Source organism: Symphalangus syndactylus, chromosome 1, assembly GCF_028878055.3.
Source record: "Symphalangus syndactylus isolate Jambi chromosome 1, NHGRI_mSymSyn1-v2.1_pri, whole genome shotgun sequence".
Taxonomy (NCBI): domain Eukaryota; kingdom Metazoa; phylum Chordata; class Mammalia; order Primates; family Hylobatidae; genus Symphalangus; species Symphalangus syndactylus.
Genome location: NC_072423.2, coordinates 53,045,255 through 53,063,234, shown reverse-complemented (window position 1 = coordinate 53,063,234; position 17,980 = coordinate 53,045,255). Strand labels below are relative to the sequence as shown.

The window sequence follows — 17,980 nt, the reverse complement described above, 5'->3', positions numbered from 1 at the left end:
TAATATGGCCGTAACCGTCTGGTGGTCTCTTTTATGGATGAGAGGTAACGTTTTAGTGGTCCTCCCCCAAACAGTCCTCCACTGTACCTAGCATTTCTAGACAATAGAAGATAAGGTCTTCAGCCATCATCATTCCAATCTGTACTCAAAGCAAGGCCATTTGTTTCAAGTACTATGAGGGTCCTTCATTCTATGTGTGCCAGGCAGGTCTCTGATAGCACTTACCTCGCTGTACTGTAATTTTGTCTTTGTATGTCTTCCCTGCCTGTGTGTGAGCTCCTTAAGGGCAGGGTACCTAACGCTCCTGGCTCTCGGCAGATATTCAATAAACTGTTGTTTAGTCAATAATCTTTATTCTCAAGATGTTAATTTGCTGGTGCTTAGTAACGACTTTGGCTTGCATTCAGAGTTAGAAGCTTCTTTTTAACATTACATGTTGTATTTTTACGATATTTAATAGTAGTTATTTTTAACATCAGAAGAAACTTAACACGTTTGTGGAAATCCCATTAAATATATGTATGCTGATAGTTTCCAGCAGATTATCTGTGAACAACTAAAGTTATGGTGCTGTTGTTTGTTTTCAAACACTGTGAAAGCCACTAGTTTAAACTTGTAACTTATAATAGAAAAACTACATTAATAATTTTGGCAAAACTAATGAGGATATTTGAATGTGTTCAGTATATATGTTATTGTTATTTGACTAAGGTGAAATTTGACATTGTATGCTATATTTTCCTCTTTACAACTGACACTTTAAATCATATAATTTTCATGTAGACATGATAAAGATAGGACAACTTTTTTACATCACGTTCTGTGTCTCATCTTCATATTATTGATGAAATGGGTAGAGTAGGATTAAATTCTATTTGGAAAAGCCAGAATGAAATAAGTACCTTCCATGTGGGTAAAAAAGAAATATGAATATAATAAATTGGCAGAAGGACATGTGGTTTTGTTGAAAAAAAGTAATAGAATGACTTTTTAAGACCTGGTTTTCTTTCTTATGAAAATACTCTTGGTAATTTTTACTCTCCCTCTGTATAATAGGATAGAAGATTTTATTAATGTCATTTTATTCTGGTCCCTCTGTGTGCTTGCTTCACTGATTCTGAGTATTTTTAGGGCTTCTGCTCCTTTATGTTTATCGATTGTCAACAGTTGATCAATCAAAGTTATTGGAAGGCTTTTCAGATGATTGGAATCATATAATCCAATGGCCATGCTGCTTCTATAGACGGGATTAAAATGTGAATATTCCAGTCTGCTGCGTTTGTGGGTGGATATTTGATATCCCTCTTTGGACTTCTTAGATAAACATCCCCACTTTCTTCCTTGGGGACTTAGGGTGCTGCTGTGGAATATGTTCTTGTCTGCAGTAAGTGAAAATATTTATTTAGAAAAGAGGAGTAAGTCTAGTTACAGCTTTGGATGATTTTGGGGGTCATCCCAATTCTGATTTTCTGTTTTTGATTTGCTCATTCAGAAGTTATCATTCCTTTACCAAGAGGACTATGGGGTTCTTGATGCCTGAGGATGTGTTTTTTGATGCCATGTCTTACGTAATTTTTAAAGTGGTGCTTCCAAAGAAATGTGTGCTCTGTTATAGTAACATATCCAGGGGCTGCAAGGTCATGGAGTAAGGCTTGCATGACTTACATAGTGAGAGCAAAACAGCCATTCATCAGTGAGGAATAATTTTTTTATGTGCTGGGCATTATCATTACAAGATACCTGTCATTAATGTAGCATGAACTGTGATTTAGTTTTTATATTATTTGGTAATAGGCAAATAGTTTATAATGAGGGTGAAGTGGTCATAAAATTAAACATATACATATAAACAAACCACACAAATCAATTAAGAAAACCTCTGTTGGGTTGAGAGCAAGACAATATTTATGAGGTACATTTTAACAATATTAGAGATGCCATACTTTAGATTTAAAAACTATGTTAAATTTCATCAACTGTTTACAGAGAAGCAGACTATAATTATATATTCCAGTAGGGACATTTTAAAAAGTTGTATAAACAGTATCTATTGTTTTTAGCGTTCCTCAGAATAATGGACATATTTTAGATTTCATGATGTAGAACATGCATTGACATCCCAGATTTTGTCATTATTCTAGTATCAATGAGAATTCTTTATTCCACTGATAATTCTGGAATTTATTTTTACCTCGTTTTGTTTAAGACTTTTAAGTTTTCTATTTTGCAATCTCTGTTATGATATGCTGAAATTAGAATCTCCACTTTGTTCTGTGGTTTATTAAATATGTTGCATTTCTTTAGGGGGATAACGTGTCAGAAATTCTATTACCATGTATAGTGACAAACAATTAAATTTCTTGGCAATGCTCTTGGTGAGATTTACGTTGCTAATTAGTGCTTTAGGAGATGATTCTTTCTTGTCGCTGCCATGTTTTGCCTAGAGATAAGAAATAAACGCAAGTAATTTCTACTGCAAAATCAATTCTTATCTGCAGACTCCATGTTGGCGCCCTTCCTTTAATACTGAAATGGTGGTCTAGTTTGTTTGTGTTGGGCATTTTAGAATTACAGTGTTAGCTCACAGTGTCATCCCTGCCATTTGTTAACATCTAATTCTCTCATTGTGTAAATGGTGTGCACAGTCAGCTACTTAGAGAGGGATGTATGAGACAATGGTGTTATTAAACAGAAACATAGGGCAATTTGCATATATTTGTGTGTGTACATGTGTATAAGCAAGCTTCGAGAATAATCAAGTCTTAGTTGACATAAAATTTTACTTGTCATCATTACTCAGATTAGAAATCTCAATCAGTGCCATTCTTAACTCCCTTCTCCTATATCGTCATGGCCAGATGGTTCTGGGTAGTGTTAGTTTTATCTTCCAAACACGTCTTTCTTTCTGTGTACCATACTTTTTGCAATGCTTCAGTTACTTATTTCTTACCTTACCTGGATTATTGCACTATCTTCTTATCTGGTTATCTTATCCAAAGTCTTCATCTCCCTTTACAAATCTATTTTTTTTCCTCAAAACTGACTGCAGTTTATAGTAGCATTTCTTAATAAGGAATCCATAATCCAGGCATACGTTGAAGATATTGCAAGTTTGATTCCAGACCATCCCAATAAGGGGAATATTGCAAAAAAGGGAGTCACCTAAATTATTTGGTTTCCCGGTGCATGTAAAAGTGGGACTGTAAACTAGTTCAACCATTGTGGAAGTCAGTGTGGCGATTCCTTAGAGATCTAGAACTAGAAATACAATTTGACCCAGCCATCCCATTACTGGGTATATACCCAAAGGATTATAAATCATGCTGCTGTAAAGACACATGCACATGTATGTTTATAGCGGCACTATTCACAATAGCAAAGACTTGGAACCAACCTAAATGTCCAACAACGATAGACTGGATTAAGAAAATGTGGCACATATACACCATAGAATACTATGCTGCCATAAAAAGTGATGCGTTCATGTCCTTTGTAGGGACCTAGATGAAGCTGGAAACCATCATTCTCAGCAAACTATCGCAAGGACAAAAAACCAAACACCGTATGTTCTCACTCATAGGTGGGAATTGAACAATGAGAACACATGGACACAGGAAGGGGAACATCACACACCGGGGACTGTTGTGGGGTGCGGGGAGGGGGGAGGGATAGCATTAGAGATATACCTAATGCCAAATGACGAGTTAATGGGTGCAGCACACCAACATGGCACATGTATGCATATGTAACAAACCTGCACATTGTGCACATGTACCCTAAAACTTAAAGTACAATAATAATAAAATTAAAAAAAAGTCGTATTTGTATACTGTAGTCTGTTGGGTGTGCAGTAGCATTATGTCTGAAAAACACTGTGCATACCTTAATTTAAAAAAATACTTTATGCTGGACATGGCGGCTCACGCCTATAATCCCAGCACTTTGGGAGGTCAAGGAAGGAGGATTACTTGAGCACATGAGTTAAAGACCAGCCTGGACAACAATAGAAACAGACCCTGTTTCTACATAAAATAAAATATTTGCCAGACTTGGTGGTACATGCCTATAGCTCCAGATATTAATTAGGGGGGCTGAAGCAGGAGAATCACTTGAGCCATTGTGGTCAAGGCTGTAGTGAGCTGAGATGGTGCCACTCCACTCCAACCTGGGTGACTGAGTGAGACCCTGTCTGAAAAACAATGATAACAATAATCTGAACCTTCAGCAAGTCATAATCACTTTGCTGGTAGAGAGAGTCTTGTCTTGATGTTGATGCCTGCTGACTGATCAGGATAGTGGTTGCTGAAGGATGGAATGGCTGTGGCAATTGCTTAAAGCACGACAACAATGAAGTGTTCTGTATTGATTGACACTTCCTTTCTTGAAAGATTTTTGTGGCATGCAATGCTATCTGATAACGTTTTACCCATAGTAGAACTTAGTTGAACTGGAGTCAGCCCTCTCAAACCATGCTGTTGCTTTTTATCAACTAAGTTAATGTAATATTCCAAATCATTTATTTGTATTTCAACAATGTTCACAGTATCTTCACCAGAAGAGGATTTTGTCTCAAGAAACTACCTTCATATCTATAAGAAGCACCTCCTGACCTGTGAAAGTTTTATCAGGAGATTGAAACAATTCAGTCACAACTTTAGGCTCCACTTCGAATTCTAGTTCTCTTGCTGTTTCTGCCACATCTGCAGTTACTTCCTCCACTGAAGTGTTGAAGTGGATCAGAATCCACTTCTTCCATACTCTTGTTAATGTTGCTATTGTGACCACCTCCTGTGAATCATGAATGTTCTCAATGGCATCTAGAAGGGTGAACTCTTCTCTGAAGATTTTCAATTCACTTTCCTCAGATCCATCAGAGGAATTGCTATCTATGGCTGTTACAGTCTTAGGAAATATATTTCTTAAATAAGAAGACTTGAAAATCAAAATTATTCCTTGATTTATGGACTGCAGAATAGATGTTGTCTTAGCAGGTATGAAAGCAACATTAGTCTCTTTGTACATCTCCCTCATCTCTTGGGTGGCTAGATGCATTGTCAGTGAACAGTAGTATTTTGAAAGGAATCTTTTTTTTTTTTTTTTTTTCTGAGCAGTAAGTCTTAACAGCTTAAAATATTCAGTAAACCATGCTGTAAACAGATGTGGTGCATGCATGCTTTGTTTTTCCATTTATAGAGTACAGGTATAGCAGATGCAACATAATGTTTAAGTGTTCCGGGATTTCCGAAATGCTAAATGATCATTGGCTTCAACTTAAAGTCGTCAGCTACATTAGCCCCAAACGGGAGAGTGAGCCTGTTTTTTGAAGCATTGAAAGCAAACCTTGACTGCACCTCTTCACCTATGAAAGTTCTAGATGGCATTTTCTTTCAGTAGAAGGCTGTTTTGTCTACATGGAAAGTCTATTTCATAGAGGCACCTTCGTCAACGATCTTAGTGAGATATTTTGGATAACTTGCTGAGGCTTCTACATTAGTAATTGCTGCTTCACTTTGCACTTTTATGTTATGGAGATGGCTTCTTTCCTTAAGCCTCATGAACCAAACTTTGCTAGCTTCTAACTTTTCTTCTGCAGCTTCCTTACCTCTCCTAGCCTTCATAGAATTTTGACTAAGTTTACCATTTTATATGGGCACTGTTCATGACACCCCAAACAATTACAGTAGTAACATCGGAAATAACTGATTACAGAACACCATAACAGATATAATAATAATGACAAAGTTTCAAATATTGTGTGAATTACCAAACTATGACACAGACAGGAAATGAGCACATGCTGTTGGAAAAATAGCACCAGTAGACTTGCTTGATGCAGGGTTGCCTCAAACTTACAATTTGTAAAAAAATGCAGTATCTGCGAAGCATAATAAAGCGAAACACACAAAACATGAGATATCCCTAAATTCCAGAGACTGTATCGCACATATTAATCACTTAATGTGATTAATCAAAAGCTATAGTCTTTTGTATGTTTGATGATTGTTTGATTAAATTGAATATGGTACTTTTTTCTAGTTAGATGGTATCTGGATAAATCTGTTATATAATACTCTGATACTATAGGGCTTATATATCAATGATAAAGCCTACATTCCACCTTAGATTTAGATAAAATTTTGAATTTCTAATCTGGTCATTTTTATATACATTTGATTTTACCCAAAATAAGTCACTTAAGATGTTTTGGGGCATTGTATGTTTTCTGTACATATTTAATTAGTTTTGAGTTAAATGGTATAACATTGATAAAATAAGAAGTCATAGTCTGCACATGAATATCACTAATTGTTTAAAATAACTGTGTAATCTCTAATAAGTTAAGCTTCTTTTAACTTAAACTATTTTTAAATGTAGGGACAAAATAAAGTAATTCTTGAGGAGGATTATAAGATTATATATTACTGTGGCAGCATTTTCTGAGTAGAAAATCATTTTGTGAAATGTTACCCAGCAAGATCAGGTTTCAAGTGTTCAGCACAATCCTAATCGACTTGGGCTTGGGTAACTGTAAAGCCTTTATAGTCAAGCATCTGATATTGCAGCCATAGTTGAGTATTTGTGGTTCATTGTGAAATGTCCGCTGTTATTTTTTTCATGATTTGAAAAGTAGAAGCCGAGCCCCACAAGAAATTCAGACTGTTGTGTGTGCCTGTGTGTGTGTGTGTGTGTGTGTGTGTACACGTGCATGTATAGGCACTCACATTTCTGGTAGTTATCACATTGTTGATGTAAGATTGGATTGCTGAATGGGAAGGAAATACTTTTTATACAGAATGCCTCACAGTAATGCAGTAAGTATGGAAGAGGACTCTTAATTACTATTAAGTCCTCCCAGACTTAATCGTGATTGTCTTAGTCAGCTTAAACTGCCATAAGAAAATATCATAGAGTGGGTGGCTTAAATAACAGAAATGTATTTTCTCACAGTTCTGGAAGACAGAAAGCCCAGATTAAGGCTGGCAGTGTCTGTTTCTGGTAAGGGTTTTCTTCCTGGCTTGTAGCTGGCTGCCTTCTTGCTGTGTCATCACATTGGCCTTTCTTCCATATGTCTGCACAGAGACACAGCAAGCTGTCTACTGTCTCTTCTTATAAGGACACCAATCCTTTTGGATCAGGGCCCCATCCTTAGGACCTCATTTATCCTTAATCACTTTGCTAGCGGGCCCATCTTCAAATGCAGATACACTGAGGGTTAAGGTTTCAACGTATGAATTTTGAAAGTACAAACACATTCAGTCCATAACCGTGATTCAGAATTTGGAAGATTTATAGAATTCATAGTATAACATAAGAATATTTCTAGAATTTTTTTGTATCTGATTCATTTTGGAAGTTACTTATAACAACATGCCTAACACAGTACCATGCTTCCATTTTTGCCTACTGCTCATATGTGTTTTCATATGTTATTCCTAACATATAAACCAATAAAATTAAGAAGTTTTATATTCAAATATTGGCTGAATGCAGTGGCTCACGCCTGTAATCCCAGTACTTTGGGAGGCTGGGGTGGGCATATTGCCTAAGGTCAGGCGTTCAAGACCAGCCTGGCTAACATGGTGAAACCCATCTCTACTAAAAATACAAAAATTTGCATGAAGTGGTGGCCTGCACCTGTAATCCCAGCTACTTGGGAGGCTGAGGCAGGAGAATTGCTTGAACCTGGGAGTCAGAGGTTGCATTGAGGTGAGATCATGCCACTGCACTCCAGCCTGGACAACAGAGCGAGACGCCATCTCAAACAAAACAAAACAAATATAATGTGTATGTTCACATAACATAAACTCACTTGGATTTTATTTGAAGCCTTTGGTAAAAATAGCTGTGGTGACTGCATATATATTGATGCCTTAAGGCATCAATAACCACTAAGCTATGCAATTATAGCTATGAAATGGCCATTTCTTAATATATCTTTTTATGCTGTCAAGCTTTCTTTCTCCATTCTTCCAAATAATTGAGCAGAAAAAGGTAATTTCAGTGATTTTAGCTTTATCAAGATCTAGGTATAATTTACTCCAGAGACACTGAACACTCTATAAATATTTCAGTGCAGAAATAGGACCCAAAATGGATGTAAAATTACATTGTGTGTGAGTCTTTCCAAGTATCCTATGCAGGTGAAAATCTTTGAGGAGAAACAGGCATTTAACTGAGATGATTTTATTTAATATTTTTTTCTAAGTGGAGCTCTTCTCTTCATCTCTTATTTCATTGCTTGTGCTCTTAATTGCCACATGCCTAAATGATTTTAGTTTTGCTTCATTGTTTTGAACTTGACAACATAATTCAAATGCAAAACAGTTGATATGCTCACATAGGGACTTCTTTTTATAGTTGATTTGTTTTCAGAAGGAATAAAAATTATATTTTTGTTGAGCCAGGTTTTCTAAAAGTAATAGCACATAATTCTTAAAAATAAGTCTTAGTTCTTTTAGGACAATGAAAAGACTATTTATCCTTTGTCTTCTTACACACCCAAGCAAAAATGAAATTGATAATTGTTGACTGGAACTCAGGTCGTTTTTCTGTTGAGTTTCTTTTTTATTAAAAAGTTAAGGCCTGTGCCGGTGCAGTGCAAGATGTCTATATGATCTCTGGATTCTCTGTAGTCTGCTAGTAATCATCTCCTGGGCCTGTTCTTAGTACACAGGTATATATATGCAGGGTAATTAGTTGTCAAATTAGAGGAACATCACAGAAATTAGAGGACCTCAGAGAAATTAAGATAAAGTTGTGGAGATGTAGATATTACCGTTAAGTTAATTAAATACCTACTAAGTGCCTACTCAGTGTTCACTGTGTAAGATCCTGATAACTTTTTGGAAGTTTTAAGGCATATGTTCATTCCATTAACATTTATTCAGCACATTCTGTGTTCTTGAGACTGTAGAAGTTGTGGGGGTTAATAGATGAATAAAATACCATTTCTGCCTTTGAGTATTTCAGACCATTTTCTGTGTTATTTAATGAGGTCTTTCAGCCTCTTCTCTGTGAAGCATATCTTAAGCCTCATACTTGATGTTATTTTTTGATTTTAAAGTTGATAATTTCTAAATTATCTCTTGAATTATTCATGTATATGATACTCCAACATGTTAAAAAGTGTTGTCTTTCCAACACAAATATAAGCTCTTAAAGGTAAGGAACTCATACCTTTGTACCATTAATTTTCTTGGCATAGTGCTGAAATGCTGTCTATTATGTAGTATGTCAAGCAAATTAATAGGGACATGATAATAAAAATAATACCTAACATCTATTGATCCTTTATATTAGGCTTAATGCCAAGGACTTTACATAAATTACCTTGAAACAAAAGATTTGAGATGGGTAGATACTATGTTCCCCATTTTACTGCCAAAGAATCAGAGGCAGATGAGGGTGAGTAATTTGAAAAGTTCATCAAGCTAGAAAATGATAAACCTGGAATTTGATGTCTGACTTGGAGCCAATTGTTCTTAACCTTTTTAAACATTTGTAGCCTAAGTCTAATAAAACTGTGATTTAAAAAAGTATTGGTTGTAAGATTCTATCGAGCAAACACTCCTCTATTGCTGTTAGCAGTTTTTCTGCCTGATTGTTGCTATCCTATATGATTACTCACCAAAATGAAAGTCTGGCTTGTCAAAGACAGGTATGTTGAAACTCTTTCAGTTTATACCCTAGTTGTAAATAGTTTTGAAGAGTGAAAAAAAAAAAAAGACATTTCCACAACCCACTTACATTTGGAGGATGCAAAACCTCACACCGTTTTGCTTGTCCAACATGAGGATGACCATTTTGGGTAAAGATTTGGGCTTATGGACAGCAGCATGACATATTTTAAATGTAACTTCGTATTGTTTGTTTTTAGAAGATGGTGCTCTGAGGGCAGGAAACATACTGTGGGTAATGGGAGAACTAAAGACTTCATGAAACTCTCAATTTTTTATTGTTGATCTTAGACTTACAGATTGAAATTCTTATTTCTTGCTAACTGTTACTAGTCAAATCATAATTACTAACAAAATGTAGATAATCCAAAAGGTAATTTTAGAAGGTGGCAATTTCTACACTTGTGGAAACAATTGCATGAAAATAGTTGAGATTGTCTACCTCCACCATGTTTAGGGGGAGGTAGAGGGAGGGAGAGGGAGGCTAAGTTATTAACATCATTTTTCCTTTTGAGATACGTGTCTAGGCAAAGAAAAGGAGGCCTGAATGAATGCCCCAGTATAGTTTCAGAAGCAGCATTACTGCATCCTTTAGGAAGTGTTCTTAAGCAGAGAATAAGCAGAATCTTTATCATGACCACTTGTTTATCCACTCTCCTAACACCCACTGGGAAGTCTGAAAACATCACCCTTTCCTTTTTATTTTTACAAAAGACATATGCATAATTGCCAAGCAGGGCATGTTTCAGGCCACTGTGGCTATCTTAAATTCATAATGTAGTTCTTCTCTAGCATGTCTGCAAGAGATACAATTCGTACAATGATTATTCAGTTTGTAGCTTAATTTGTGTTCATTGAAGATAACCTGATGGTTGCTAGAAATAGAAAATTGGCATTAATTAAGATTTGTTGGAACAGATTGTTGTCAGTGAGGTGGTTTAAAGAATAGCTCAGATCTTAATTTCTTAAATGTTAGGATTAGCAAGGCTCACTTTGGAAGCCTCCTCTCCCACTCTCCCCCACTACAAGAAGGAAAGTACTGAACAAGAATACAGGAAGTACTAGTAGGAATTGCCAAAGTTTTTACAGCTTACTCTGTTTTTATTTAACTTTTTGAAATTTTAACTTGATTGCTAAGATGAGAATTATTATTTTTCAATTCCGTTCTTTTTTATTGTATTACTAAAAGTAAGTCATCCAATTATAACTTAATTCCCAAAGTTTTATAAGTTACTTTTTATAATAGGTAGAGTGGTAAAGTCTTCTCTCCTTTTCTCATAAGAAGGTGATGAGGGATTGTGAAATAGTCTCTGAAGCATTTTGAGTAACTTGGAGCAGATAATTATTTAAACTTTTAAATCCAGTCTTCCCTGTACCCAACTTCCAACCACCTAGTTTCCCCAACAATTTCTAGTCTTTATTAAAAGGGTACCTTTGTGATAAGAGAGTAGGGGGATACATAATTTTTGATAGCTAAGGAGTTGTGTCCTTTGGTAAAAAGAAGGCCAGGACTAGCTTCCACATGGACCATTTACTGTTGTTTATTACTATCCCAATTTTAAACCATGCTTGTGAGAATTGATCTGAGAGCAAGCTTCCTCTTCAAAACAGATCATTCAAAACAGCCCCTACCACATTAGGATGCAAACTAAGACATGAATGAGGTTTATCTGAGAATTATATTTTGTTTCTGGTAAAGATGTTCTAAATCATATAGTTTTAGACTTTTGTTTCACAAATCAATAAACTAAGGCTTAGAAAAAGTAAGTGAGTTGTCCACAACGATAGTCAGTGAATATTTGTCTCATCTTTAAGCTTAGAAGAGGCTGGTTATTTCAGAATTTAAGAAGAATGTACAAAAGTATATTCAAAAGTAAGTGAAGGCTGAACCCTGTGTAAAGAAAGAAGGATCAATGTTCTGTTCTTAGGTACTATTGAAATGGAACTATTGAAATAGTTCTTAGGTACTATTCAGTGGGTTTGGCCATTGAAAGGAATGGCAAAAACCGCAATTACTTTTGCACTTACCTAATAGTAAATAGTTGCAAAACTGTTGGCGGGAGTTAGGGATGCAAGAGAGATTGTACTATAATTTATACTTCAAATAGTGATCTAAAATTTTTGATTCTGGTCTCATTGGCTTCTTGTTGCCACCAAGACCTCGCCCAAAGGAAGACTGAAAAGAATAAGGAAGGGGCTGTGACTGCCTCAGATTCCCACCATGGGTTGGTGGAGAGAGCCATTGAGCTCAGTAAGGCATGGTGAGCCAATGGCGATCTCACAGAGAGAAATCATTGAATTGAGTATTATTTTCCAGTTTTTGTTTGGAATGCATTTAACTACGGGATATGTGAGGCAAGGGCCAATAGATTTGTCTGTAGACAGTTTGATTAGGAGGATTTGTCAACAGCTATTCTCTTTTTAGATTTTCCCCATGGACTTAGAACCCACTCTGTTTCTTTACTTACATTATATTTTATGTTTTCTGATTGAATTTTCCTTCTGTTTCTCTATAAAAAATAAAATGGATAGCAATTAAATATTTAAATATAATCACAGTAAAATATAATGATCTGAAAAGTCCAATCAGTAAATGAAAACATTGTGAAGTAATGTGAAGAGACAGTAAAAATCAAGTTTTCATTTACTGATTATTTTTTCTGGCATTAGTAACATTTAAATTTTCTTCATGAATGGATGTTTAGTGTATCAAATGCAGTATATAATATATGTAATGATTATTTTACTGATTAAAAGCAGCTAAATCCAATATAATTCAGAGCTATCAAATGCTTTGTGTAATTAATTCATTATGTGTTGTCTTATTCATCACATACAAAATGGTGATATTGATCCCTGACCTTCCTATTTTCTAGGCTTGCTATGTAGACTAAAATTAAAACATGCATTTGATAGCCTGTTACAAGTGTATGCTGCTGATTTTATTAAACCCTTTGCAGTTAATTTAAATATTTTCAGATTGTTTTTCTTATGTTTGGAGAATCAAGATCCAAGAAATTAGCTTTTTACTTTATAGCACAATCTATCCTGTAAGCTGATGTGTAAGTTTGCATGGGTATCATGGAGTCCCAAAATTTAAGTGACATAATCAAATAGAAGTTCACTTTGCATGTTGCAGTCTGAAGGTGGGTAGTCCTATGAGATAGCTGTGTTACCCCAGGATATCAAGGAAGCTAGGTCCTTCTGTCTTGTTGCTTTGCTGTCTCTAGGATTTTGTTCTTATCTCAGTGGTCTGAGATAGCTTGCAGCTGGAAGAAGGGGCATGCATAGTCCCTTTAAAGACATTCTCTGAAAGTTGAGTAAACAGTTCTCCTCATGTCCCATTCATCAGACATGCACTTGCACTGAGCTGAAAGGGAGGCTAGAGAATAAATCTTTATTTGAGGAGGCGTGTTCCAAGATAAAAAGTGGAAGATCTTAACTGTAAGGAAGGGTCCTTCTTGGGGAACAACCACCAGCCTCTGCCAAATCTGTTTTTTCATTAAATCCCATATGTGGGCTTGATTTATATTAAAGATGTATTATCACTTTTTACATTTGAAAAAAATTACCTATACAGTTTACACAGGCACTCCGTATATTTTTGGTCTCTCTGACAATGCTGAGCCTATAATGGCCTTCACCAATTTTTGCTCTCCACCCCCACCTTCAAGGCCTAATTCAAATGTCACATAGCACCTCCTTGTGAAGAATTCTTTCACTCCTTTAGCTTCAATTCATCACTTTATCTTTGCAATTTCATTTTAACATATATGTTCCTCTGTTGCAGTATCTAATAAACTCTCTCAATTTTTCCTGTAATAGGACTGCAGTTTCCTTAATTGGTAGAGTTCACTTCTCATTGATCCTTCTCTTCCCCATGGTGTCCTTGTTAATACTGGACTTATGATATTTTCAGATTGAATGAATGGAAATTTGAATTCTAGCTCTGTTTCTTCTTTGAACGTAGTGTGTTATCTTGGATAAGTCACTTAGACTATTTTTCTTGTCTTTCCAGTAAAATGGGAAATCATAATTCTTGCATCAAACTGCTATTATAAAAATTAAATAATTTGCAAAAACTTGAAAAATGTTCTGTCAATTGTAAGATATTTAGTTTATGAGATGTCACAGTTTGTTGCCATTGTTAGAATTTTGGAGAAAGCTAATCAAGATAGAGTGAAATCCAATTTGCATTCTAAGATATTTTACAGCAGTATTTTGGCATACTGGTGCCAAATGCTTCATGTTTCCATAAGAAATATTAAAATATCTAATATTTGTTTTTTATCTAAAATTTCACCAGTAGCTAGAAAAGGGAGTCTAGTTAGTGTTCTTTATTCAGATTCCATAACAAGATATAAAAGGCTACTGTTCCTTAATGAAGCAGAGCCTGAGTTGTTTTTAACATATATTAATGACTAATGTTGGGGCTGGGTATGCTGGCTCGTGCCTGTAATCCCAGCACATTGGGAGGCCATGGCAGGAGGATGGTTTGAGGCCAGGAGTTTAAGACTATCCTCAGAAATATAGAAAGACCCCTTATGAACAAAATAAAAAAAATCAGCCAGCTGTGTGATGGTGCGTACCTGTGGTTCTAGCCACTTGGGAGACTAAGGTGAGAGGATTGCTTGAGCCTAGAAGATGGAGGCTGCAGTGAGCTGTGATTGTGCCACTGCACTCCAGCCTAGGTGACAGAGTGAGGCCTTGTCTCAAAAATAAAATTAAAAAGAAAAACTAATGTTGGGACTCCAATATCAGGGATTGGGATTTTCCTGATGTACACTCTACCTGTAAGTAAATTATCCTTTATTAACTGAGATGCTTTATTTGGATCTTATTTGTAACTCAGCATTTTTTTTTTTTTTTACTGTAACGTTAAAACTTTATTTAGCAAATTATACCTATCGATATTTCCTAATTTGCCATGTTTGGTATAATGACAGTTCATTTACAATAAATTCTAATTCACTTAACATATTAGTCCTCCGGGATTTTTTGTTGTTGTTGTATTTTGGTGGGGGCAGTGGTGTTATTTCTTTAGCTATTTTCATACTTAGGTCACTTCAGCCTTCTGAATGTATGATATTGATATAGAATTTCCTTTGCTTTCCCACTGTCCATACTCATAAGTGTTAACAGTAGTATCCCAACAGTATTTCTGCCCATTATCTGATGGGTATGTTTTTGGGGAAAAGGGATGTGTCTTAAAGTCCTGTGTCTGCACCGTCATCCAAATTTTGTTTGAAATGTGATTATGAAGCTTCATATACACAAAATGGAAATTTGGAGAACAGGCTTTAGGAAAAACAACCAATTTGCTGTCTCTTAGGAGGTGCATATGTATGTAGGAAATAATTCTTTGGAAAATCTGTGTCATTATTTGTGCGCTTCTGTCTTTGAGATCCGCAGTTTAATATTTATTGAACATTCATTGTATGCTAGGATTTTTCCATTATACTGAAATAGTTTGCTGCTTATTAAACTAAATACAGCATAGAATATATTTTAATTATGAATAGTAATCTGGTTTCCAAGATTCTCGTAAATTGCGCATACATGCACTAATGCTTTAGCCTCTGTTGGTTATTAGGATCACTGCCACCTTAATACTCATTTATCATTTGAGATACAGACGGTTAGTGCTCCTGGGAAACTTTCCCCCAAGAAATATGGTTTCTTCTTTTGTATTCCTTGGGGGAATTTCTAGTGTATCATTATTGTTGTTTTTTTAATAACTCTTTCTCTCAACTAAACTATGAATTCCAAGAAAGCCAGCAGCATATCTTACTTGTTTGCACGTCCTGTATGATTCCTAGATCATAGTGGCCATCACAGCAAATGTTTATTTGACTGAACATATATTACTTCCACATATTTTGCCAATATTTTTATAAGGAATGGTTTGAGAAGATTATTGTACTTGACTGTGATTGGAACCTCAGGTTATGCAACAGGAAGTCAGTATGTCAAACATGAGAAGTTAAAATTTTAGGAAGAAAACTACTTCGTATTACTAAGCAATCAAGTGAACTCTCTCTTTCAAAATAATATTTTCTGAGTTTTATGCCTAGGTGAGTCAATTCTTTGCATTATCCTTACTGAGAGACATGTTATTCTTTATGAGATATAGTGAAGTTAGTGAAGATGTCCAGAAAAACATAATGAGTATTATGTTTGCTATCTCAGGTCCAAATCTATCTAAAAGGTTTCTAGGTATCTGACATCAGCAGAATAATTGACATAGGAACCAAAGTATATACCAAGTAGGTAGGGGAGGCAGTACGCCAAATGGATATTTCCAAGTTTTCTTTGTTTTAATATAGATAGAAAATAACTGACAAGGATGGAATGGATCTGTATAGTAGAGCAAGTTAAATGGAGATAAGAAAACAGAATTCTGTTAGCCTTAAATGCAATTATATATGATGAACATTTTTATAGATAGCAGCTTGACTCAAAAATAATTTAGGGTAAGTACATAGAAAATAATGCTGCAGTGATTTAACCCACTTAATTTTGTTTTAGATGCATTCTGGAACTAGAGGAAGTTGGTAAAATTTGGCAGTAGGACTAAAAGTTCCAGTTGTCACTATTATAGTAGTTTAGGTGAAAGGGGCAAGTAGAAAGGAAATAGTCCTCAGTCTTTTTATAATAAAGGACCCAAGGGAAAAGAAACAGTGAATTCTCTGGTTAAACTTTAAATACTCTATGTAATGTCTATTACTTCGTTTCTAAAAAGCCTATTCATTAAGGAGAAGAAAAACGGAAATTCTTTTAGTTGGTTTGAATTCTTTTTTGATTTTTATGTATGATAGCTGTCGGAGCTCCATTGATCATTTTAAAAAAAAATCTTACCATTTCAAGTTGTTGTTCCAAGGTTCCTGGCCCTGCTCCATTATAAGCAAGTGCAATCAGTCTAGAGCTCTTTGATCAGGAGGGAGTTGGATAATGCTGTCAAGGTGATGGTAGTTAGGATTATGAAAGTGGTGGGATTCAGGAGGAATCAAGGCACATTTTATAATATCAAATAGGCCTTCAAGGGTTAATCTGGCATTGCTATTCTATCTGCTGAGTCAAGGCTTTTTTTTTTTTTTTTTTCCTCATGCTCTTTTAAATACTGGATTCTGTCCACCCTGTTTAGAAGATTAGCCTTGGAAACCAATGTTGTGTTTTCTTTCTTCCCTTCAGGACAAACTATTTTCCATTTGGGATCACCTCAACTACCTTAACAGGCAGCACCAGGTCTTCATATGCTTTGAGTTTACCTTCTGCTATGGAAAGGATCTTTCCTTGAATGTTCATATTTTCATCTTGAGAAGGCAATATGTATAGGATTGGTTAAGCAGCTGTAAATAAATATGACAAAGTAGAAGAGTGGTTTGTGGGAGTTTTACTATATATACACATATATAATATTTTCCAGTCTGGTTTCAGACCCCGGCATGGCTTGGAGACAGCGTTGGTGTGTATGAAGGATCTTCCTCCAATGAAGGATTTGGGACAACTTTCCATGATGATTATATTAGAGCCTCAGCTGCTTTCGTGTTGGTCATGAGGTGATGCTGAACCGAATGCTTGAACTAGCAGGAGTGGCTGGGATTGCATTGGAGTGGTTCCGTTCATTCCTTCCGGGTAGGTACCAGCTAGTGACGTTGGGTGAAAATGGACATTGAGGGTCTTCCCGTAAGGAAACCCATAAGAGTCCCTCATTCCCCTGTCATTTAGTGGGCATGAGAGGACAAATGGACAACTGAAGGCCAGGCAGTGCGATTTGAATGACTGGGTAGAAGGTTATGAGAGTGATTCCCAGATTGGTGTCGCTCACATATGTTATTTCTGTTTTGTCAGTGTGACAGTGCAGACTAGAATGGAAAGTGAGAAAGTTTGAATTGTTGGAAAGTGAAAATTCGAGAGGCTCTGGTGTGCTTTCTAATTTCTCCGTCTGAATTACAGTTTGTGTAAACTGTGGCCATATTTTAACCACAAATTTATCTAAACATGAAAATCCTATGTAATATTAGATAGAAATGTTTTATTTTCCTTTCTTGTATATATCCAGAGCCTTTTTCCCTGTGAACATTGACTGCATCTCCATGATCTTTCTTGCTGAAGTTGTAGTCTCCTTGTTCACTCTTTTGCTTGGGACCCTTTTAAGCAAAGTAGCATGATGACATTAATAAATACTCTTGAGGCTGATTTTTCCCGGTGACTGTTTTATCTTCAGTGAAAGCACTTCATTATTCTGATTCTGCTTTCCTAAGAATCAAATTGGGTTGTAGTTTTAAGGAATTTGCAGCATA

General features: G+C 35.7%; 1 protein-coding gene across 6 annotated transcripts in view; it reads left to right on the top strand.

Annotated features, from left to right (window-relative positions):
• Positions 1 to 17,980, top strand: part of ASXL3 (ASXL transcriptional regulator 3) — a 176,880-nt gene that overhangs the window by 31,828 nt on the left and 127,072 nt on the right. The window contains exons 3-4 of one of the 6 annotated variants that reach the window (XM_055234990.2): positions 4,544 to 4,991; positions 17,104 to 17,312. The exons of 4 other annotated variants lie outside the window; for them this stretch is intronic. The gene's annotated coding sequence lies outside the window, so the exon portion shown is untranslated. The remainder of the gene's footprint in view (positions 1 to 4,543; positions 4,992 to 17,103; positions 17,313 to 17,980) is intronic. One more of the 6 variants, XM_063610095.1, reaches the window with a different exon arrangement.